Source organism: Orycteropus afer, unplaced genomic scaffold (genome assembly GCF_000298275.1).
Source record: "Orycteropus afer afer isolate SDZICR_OR568_19922 unplaced genomic scaffold, OryAfe1.0 scaffold00217, whole genome shotgun sequence".
In the NCBI taxonomy this organism is placed as follows: Eukaryota; Metazoa; Chordata; class Mammalia; order Tubulidentata; family Orycteropodidae; genus Orycteropus; species Orycteropus afer.
In genome coordinates this window covers 2928939-2936421 of record NW_006921804.1, presented here as the reverse complement: position 1 = coordinate 2936421, position 7483 = coordinate 2928939, and positions in this window count along the sequence as shown.

Sequence of the window (7483 nt, the reverse complement as noted above, 5' to 3'; positions counted from 1 at the left end):
TGTGTGTGTGTGTGTGTGATTTGGGTGAAGATTTACAGAGCAAATTCACTTTCCATACAGCAGTTCACATATACTTTGTCTCATGTCATTGACCACAGTTAGAGTAGCTTTATGTTTGAGCCAGGTTTGCAATTGCACCCTCACAAGATTGTAAGCTCCTCAAGGCAAAGATCTTTGTGGGTTTTGTTTACAAATAGAATCCAAGCACCTAGACTAGTGTTTGGCACGTACTGTTGTTGTTAGGTGTGGTTGAGTCGGTTCCAAGTCATAGTGACCTTATGTACCACAGAATGAAACACTGCCTGGTCCTGTGCCAGCCTCACAGTCCTTGGTATGCTTGAGCCCATCATTGCAGCCACTGTGTCAATCCATCTTGTTGAAGGTCTTCCCCATTTTTGCTGATTCTCTACTTGACCCAGCATGATACCCGTCTCCAAGGAATGGTCCCTTCTGACAACATGACCAAAGCATGTGAGACAAAATCTACCCATTCTCACGTCTAAGGAGTATCCCAGCTGTACTCCTTCCAAGACAGATTTGTTCATTCTTCTGGCAGTCCATGGTACTTTCAGTATTCTTTGCCAACACAATTCAAAGGCATCAACACTTCTTCAGTCTTCCTAGTTCACCGTCTAGCTTTCACAGGCTATTGAAAGTACTAGAGGTGATGGAAAACACCATGGCTTGTGTCAGGTGACGCACCTTAGTCTTCCAAGTGACATCGTAGCTCCTTACATTTTAAAGAGGACTTTTGCAGCAGATTTGCACATATTGGGTATTCAGTAAATATTTGTAGAAGGAGGAGGAAAACTTTGTTTTCTGGGAATGTCACTCTGGCTTTCTAAAAGCAGGGCAGGCAAAGCGGGGAGAAGTCTCACCATTCAACATGTAGATTGTCATCTAAGCCCATGTGTCATCTCAAGGCTCCTCACACCCACTTTGCCTGGTATTCCTCTGTCTGGAGTCATTCCCTTTCTGTTCTGTTTTTTTCCCCAAATCCTACTGCATGCCAGGTAGTACTCTCTACAGTAGAGAACAAGCAAAGTCCCTGCCCCCATGCAACTACTGGGAAGAGACAGAAGCCAGAAGAAAAGAATGTCTCTATCTATATATAAAACAACATGTCAGGTAGTTATAAGAGTGCTATAAAGAAACACAAAGTGAAATCATATGATGAGGAGCAACAAGCAGGTGTGTGTGTGTGTGTGTGTGCGTGTGTGTGCGTAGGACATGTGCTACAGTCCTCAGAAAAGACCTTTATCTTGGGAGAAATTTTCCAGCCTGAGTTTCAAAGTACAAATTCCCAGGGGCTGGAGCTTGGTTAGGGAGGTCAAGGAGCATCCAGAAGGCTAGAGAATGGTGAACAAAGAGAAATAGTGTGAGATAAGGCAGAAGAGGGAGTCAGGGGCCAGATGATTAGACCTGATAGATGGCAGTTGTTGTTAGGTGCTGTGGAGTCGACTTCAACTCATAGCTACCCAGTGTGATGGTGTGACGGAGTAGAACTGTCCCATAGGGTTTTCTAAGGCTGTAATCTTTAAGGGAGCAGATTGCCAAATCTTTCTCCCACAGAGACATTGTGTGGGTTTGAACTACCAACCTTTTTGGTATCAGCCAAGTGTTTAACCATTGTGCCACCGGGGCTCCTCAGATCACAGTAAACCCTTGAATTTCACTGTAACTGGGACTAGGAGCCCCTGGACTGTTTGGCCATAAGAGGCAGATTGAATTACATTTATTTGTAGTTATTTATTTATTTTAGAATATCCACAGCAAAACATAAACCAATTCCAGTATTTCTACATGTACATTTCAGTCATGTTGTTTACATTCTTTGAGTTTTGCAACCATTCTCACCATCTTTTTCTGAGTTGTTCCTCCTGTTAACATAAACTCACTGTCCCCTAAGGTTCCTATCTAATCTTTTGAGTTGTTCTTGTCACTTTGATCTCATATAGTTCTTAAAAGCATATAATGCTCAAGGCAGACATTTTTTTACTAGTTAATCTAGACATTATTTGATTTTAAGAAGACTTCTTCAGGGGATATTTTTGCTTTAAGATTTAGTGATTATCTCAGAGCCAGAAAGCAGGACTTCATCCAGCCTCCTTGGAACCAGAAAATCTGGATTCCATGAGAATTTGAAATCTGTTCTACATTTTCCTCCTTTTGATCAGGATTCTTCTCTAAACTCTTTGATCAAAATGTTCAGTAATGTTAGGCTGGCACCATCTAGTTCTTCTGTTCTCATGGCAAAGGAGCCAGTTGTTCATGGAGTGTGAAGCTTTGTTGTTGTTATGTGCCGTCGAGTCGGACCCGACTCATAGCGACCCCTCCTTGGGTTTCCGAGGCAGTATCACTACGGAAGTAGATATAAATGTGTGAGTCCTCAATTTAGAGGTGGTGATCAAAGCCATGAGCCTGGACGAGCCCTCTGAAGGGGCGAATGTCTTCAGGGCAGTAAGGATGTTTCCTATGGGGCAGAACTGGTGGGGGTGTAGTGGCTTAGCTTCTGGGGATATGGGAAGGACACAAGGCTTAATGCCCTGGAAACAGTCTTCTGACTCCCTCTTCCCACTCCATTTCCAGCCCTGGGCTGTATCCTCCTTAGAAAGATGCCTTGCTTCCCCCAAGTCCTGAGCCCTTCCTGGGTTCCAGGGGAGACAACAGACTTGCTCCTTCAGGCCTTCATTCTGCAAGCCCTTGCTTCCAGCTTTGCCCCCTCTGACAAATCAGTTTCAGCTCCCCCACCTGGGGTCCATCTTCCCAAATGCCTTAAACTTCTCAGTTATGTGGTCTCTTTTCCCATGCTTGGTGAATTATATTGTTATTCTATAATGATTCACAGTCATTTTTGTGTTCCTTTCTTTCTCTTTTTTTTTAAATTTATTGTGGTTTGGGTAAAGTTTACAGAGCAAATTAGTTTTCCAGTCAACACTTTACCCACATTTTGTTTTATAATGTTACTTGCAATTCCCTCGATGTAACAGCATTCTTCCCACTTCCTCCCTGGGTTCCCTATATCCATTCACCCTTCTTTTCTCCCCCTTTCTGCCTTCTGAGCTTTGTTTTGGGGAATAGAAATGTGTGATTAACCTCTTGTATTTTCCCAAGTCTTTTGAAGGATGGGATTTAAATGTCTCCACAAAGAGAGCCCAGGATTCAGTCAGACAGACCTGAGTTCAAGTCCCAGCTCCACCACTTACTGCTGTGCCAACCTGGGAAGATTTTAACCTCCTTCAGTTTTAACTCCGGAGTGGGGATGATATCTCCACAGTTTTCAAGAGAATGGATTGGTTCTGTCCTTCTCTCCCCACCCCTTACAAAACCAACTCCCTAAAATACATATGAATTAGAGTGTGATAGAAGGAAAGAGGCAGCCAGCCCACTAGGGATAAAGGGTCACAACCTAGTCAGGTTTAACACCCAAAACTAAACCCTTTGCCCTCAAGTCAATTCCAACTCACAGTGACCTTATAGGACAGAACAGACTGCCCTATAGGGTTTACAGAGGAGCTCCAGTGGCACTGTGGTTAAAGCACTGGGCTGCTAACCAAAAAAATCAGAGGTTTGAACTCACCAGCTACTCTGTGGGAGAAAAATGCAGCAATCTGCCTCCATAAATATTTACAGCCATGGAAACCCTGTGGGCCAGTTCTACCCTGTTCTGTAGGGTTGCTATGAGTTGGAACAGACTCAATGGCAGTGGGTTTATAGGGTTTCCAAGGCTATAAATCTAGCAGACTGACATATCTTTCTCCCACAGAGTGGTTGGTAGGTTCGAACTGCCAGCCTTTTAGTTAGCAGCCAAGCACTTAACCACTATGCTACCAGGGCTCCTTGTTGTTGTTATTTGCCATCAAGTCGGACCCGACTCATAGCAACCCCTCCTTGGGTTTCTGAGGCAGTATCGCTACGGAAGTAGATAGTAGTAGCTCAGGTATATTCACAGCTAAACTCACTCCGGCTCATTTCAGCCACTTCATTCTATCATGAGAACTAAATGTGCTTCATGAAGATTTATTTGTCTAACTTTGAAGTGCAAGCAAGGAAGTAACGTTAATATGATAATTGGCAACCAAACAACAGAAGCAGTTACATTTCCATTTGGTGACCATAAACCTAGGCTGCCCAGGAGGACACTAGGAGTGGGTGAGGTCACTCCCAGACCCCTGGCAGACCTCTTGCATCTGGGTGTAGAACACCCATGGAGATTGGGTATCAACAACAGCTGCTTAATTATGCCTAATGTCCTCTCCAAAAAGGACCACAGCTTCATTTAGTTAATTCTCAAACTCCAAGCCAAAAATACACGGAGGAGTACAGACATCCACACTGGCCTCCTGGGTACCGGCCAGCCTCAGCCCTCTGCCACATGCCACGTATACACCACACGCCTCACATCACATCATATCACGAGACATAACAGAATGAACTTTGCTCAGGGTGAGTTTCACAATTACTAGTGGCAGAAATGCTAGAGTTATCCACACACTAGATTAAACAGCATTTCAGAAACTTCTAGATGTTAAGAAATGTTCCTGTTCTTCTCTGAGAACCCGTGTCTTTGCAATAACGTTGTTTGGGACTCAGGAAACAGATCACAATCCCACAGACTGCAAATCAGTTCTGATTCTGCTGCTACTCCTCTGGACTGTCACCCTCCACCACAATAAGCATGTGCAGTCATCAATGTGTGTGGGCACTGGGGAAAACTAACACATCAGGCCCAGTCCTGCTCACCAGGAGCAGGTGAGATGGTGTGAGGCTTGGGATCCAGTCTGACAGACCAGGGCCTGAAGCATGATGCCACTCTGTACTGGCTGGGGTGGTACTGACCATCCCTGGGCCTCCATGACAACATTAATTCTAGCCTTGGAAGGTTATTATGGGGGTTACCATGACAGGTTACATAAAGCTTCTATGTGCCTGGTATGTCACAGTTGCTCAAAAAGTAGTTACAGTTATTATTAATAAAACCAAAAAAAAATTAAAAAACCCTCACTGCTGTCAAGTTGTTCCTGACTCATAACAACCCCTCCTTGGGTTTCCAAGGTGGTATCACTACAGAAGTAGATTGTCCAGTCTTCCTTCTGAGGAGTGGCTGGTGGGTTTGAACCACCGGCCTTCTGTTTAGCAGTCAAAGGCCTTAGGCACTATGCCACCAGAGCTCCTTTACATACTGTTAGGTGCCATCAACTTAGTTCCAACTCCTAGTGACTCTAAGTACAACAGAACAAAACACTACTCAGTCCTGTGCCGTCCTCGCAGTCATTGCTCTATGAGCCCACTGTTACAGCCACTATGTCCATCCATCTTGTTGAGGGTCTTCCTCTTTTTTGCTGACCCTCAGCTTTACCAGAAATGATGCCTTCTCCAGGGACTGGTCCCTCCTAAAATATACCAAAGTACTTGAGATGAAGCCTTACCATCCTCATTTATTTTCTTTTATTTTTTATGGTTTGGGTGAAAGTTTACAGAGCAAATTAGTTTTCCAGTCAACAATTTATACATTTTTTTGTTTCATTGTAATCTTTTCAATGTGACAGGACTTCTCCTCCTTCCTCCTTGGGTTCCCTATTTCCATTCATCCTCTTTCCTGCCTTCTGTGTTTTGGGGCAGCTGCTGCTCTTTTGGTCTCATATAGTTGATTATTCTGAGGATTACATTCCTCTTGGGTGTTACTGTTCACTTTATAGGTCTGCCTATTGTTTGACTGAAAAGTGATCCCCAGGAATGGGTTCAGTTCCAGGCTTGAATGGGGTCTAAGGGCTATAGTCTCAGGGGTTCCACCAGTCTGTCAGACCAATAAGTCTGGTCTTTTATGATTCTGAATTTTGTTTTACATTTTTCTCCCACTCTATCTAGGACCTTCTATTGTGATCCCGATCAGTACAGTCAGTAATGGTAGCTGAGCACCATCTGTTTCTTCTGGAGGCTAGTGGAGGCTATGGTTCACGTGGTCCATTAATCCTTTAGACTAATTGTTACCTTAAGCCTTTGCTTTTCTTCACTCTTCTTTGCTTCAGATAGGGAGAAACTAATAGTTGCATCTTAGATGGCTGTTTGCGAGCTTTTAAGACCTCAGTTGCTACTCGCCAAAGTAGGATATAGAACATTGTCTTCGTGGACTATGTTATGCCCAGTGACCTAAATGTCCCCCAAGACTATGGTCCCAAACCCCCAAGCCCAGTGACTCAGCCCCTCGAGATGTTTGGTGATGTCTAACAAGTTTTCATACCTTTGCCCCCATACACTCTACTCAAACTCACTGCCATCAAGCCGATTGTGACTCATAGTGATATCCCTGGGGTTTCCAAGGCTGTAAATCTTTACAGAAGCAGAACACCTCATCTTTCTTCTGTGGAGCAGGTTGGGGGCTCAAACCACCAGCCTTTTTGTTAGCAGCCAAATGCCTTAACCACTACACCACCAGAGTTCCTTATGCTCTGCAATATACGTGGATATATTTGCAGCACGTGCAAATACGTATGTAGAAATATTCTCTGCCAAACCTAGATACACTCATGGATGTACTTCCACGTGCCATCTCATACCTGTTCAGCTTGCATATCTACCTGTATGTCTATCTCCTACATTATTGTTTATTGCAGGATTGTGTATGTAATAGTACTCACCATTGCTGCCTTTTACCCTTGTCACCTTCCAGTGTCTTTCTTCGCCTTGATCATGTTGTGCTGAGCTCACCATTATTGTACATTGCCTTTCCCTTCACCTAATTTAGTGGGTTTGGTTTTTGGTTACTTAGTTAGTAATTTTCCTCTTGCCCCCCCATCCCTGGTAACATCAAAGAATGTTTCTTACACTAAAGAATAATGTAGAATCTACAACACATCACATAATATGGATGAATTTGGAGGACATAGTGCTGAGTGAAATAAGTTAATCATAGAAGGACAAATATGGTATTAGTCCACTATCGTAAAAAGTCAAGGAAAGGTTTACATATGGAAAGAAAGTTTCTTTGTTGGTTATCAGGGGAGGGAACACTGCTAGATAGGTAGAGACAAGTATTGATTTGGGTGAAGGGAAGTGCAATGTACCAAAAGTGAGTGATCATCATAGTGGCACTGAGGAAGAGGAAGACAGAGAGAGGTGCACAGGAGCTACAGACAGCAAAGATGAACTCTTTTGCATATACAGTACTGCGCTGTCAGTGATGGCAAGCATTGATTTATAGGTAGATAGATGGTGGACAGGCTAAATGATTAGGTATGTCTAGGCAGGGGGGAGTGTGCCCATAACCATGTATAGGGTTGGCAGATGATGCTTCTACATGTGTACGTATATGTGCTATAAGAATGTCTACATGTATAGTAAAACTAACAAGGGGCAAGTTTGTGGTGGCTTCTTGGCCCCAGCCAGCTACCCTGAGGGAGGGAGTAGTTGGACCTGTGGGCTTGGGACTGTGGTTACAGGGGACATCAAGCTCAATTGACATAACATACTACACAAGAACATT